Source organism: Orycteropus afer, unplaced genomic scaffold (genome assembly GCF_000298275.1).
Source record: "Orycteropus afer afer isolate SDZICR_OR568_19922 unplaced genomic scaffold, OryAfe1.0 scaffold00531, whole genome shotgun sequence".
Classification (NCBI taxonomy): Eukaryota; Metazoa; Chordata; class Mammalia; order Tubulidentata; family Orycteropodidae; genus Orycteropus; species Orycteropus afer.
The window spans coordinates 50991-52203 of record NW_006922118.1 but is presented as its reverse complement, the minus strand read 5'-3'; positions in this window follow the sequence as shown (position 1 = coordinate 52203).

The following is a 1213-nucleotide window of genomic DNA, read 5'->3' as shown; positions in this document are numbered from 1 at the left end:
CCACAGGGTCTCCAAGGCTGTCAGTCTTCACAGAAGCAAAGCCTAAACCACACCCACTGCCCTGGAGTCCTTCTGACTCACGGCGCCCCTAGAGGACAGAGTGGAACTGCACCACAGGGTTTCCCAGGCAGTCAATGTTTACTGAAGCAGACTGCCTCATCTTTCTCCTGTGAGGAGGCTGGTGGGTTGGAACCACCAACCTTTCGGTTAGCAGCACCATTGTGCAACCAGAACTCTTTCCTGTAAAGATGAGAACGTAGCAAACCCTGTAGGGCAGTTCTACTCTGTCACGAGGGGTCGCTGGACATAATGGACTCCCCGGGACACAATAACATGGCCTATGATGTTGGCTAATACAGCCTTTCAATCTCTAGCCCCAGCCTCAGGAAAAGTGCAGCTGGAATGGTCCTGGAAGGAAGCAGGTGAGACTTGGCCTCACATGCTCTGATCACGTGCTCAGAAGGGACCAGTCCTCAGAGAAAGATATCCTGTTTAATAAAGTCACCAGGAAAGAGGAAGACCCTCACTGAGATGGAGTGACACAGTGGCTGCTGCAACGAGGGACTCACGCACAGCAGTGACTCTGAGGCGACGCGGGACCGAGTGGGTTCCGATTCACGGGGACCCCGTATGCCAGCGCAGAGCCGCTTCTTAGGGTTTCCTAAGCTGTCACCTTCACCAGACCACCAGATCTTTCTCCCTGGGTGCTGCAAACCTTTCCATTAGGAGCCAGAAGCTGAGCGCTTAACCCAGTGTGACACCAGGGCTTCTCAGCCTCGAACACAGCATGCCTGCACTATTTGTGGACGAAAGCAACTAATACTTGTGGAAAGTGACTCCAAACCTAGGTTGGGCTTTGACCTTCCCCATTTAGGTGAAGAGAACAATGTAATTTATAAGAATAAATTGCAAACAAAGCAACAACTTCTGGGATAGGTGACAGCTAAGCAAAGCCAAGCCACACCAACCCACCTGAAATCGACCTATCCAATGAGCCGGGCTTCCTTTCTCTGCACACCTGCAAGAGACACGCTCTTGGCTGTGCAAGCAGGACCACCTGTGGCCTGACCGTTAATTTCAAACCAAACAAAACCAGCTGCTATGGGGTCGACGTCCACCCCACCGCACGTGTGTCAGAACAGAACTGTGCCCGGTGGGGTTTGCAGTGGCTGACTCTGCAGAAGTCCGTGAGCAGGACTTTCCTGCAACCCGC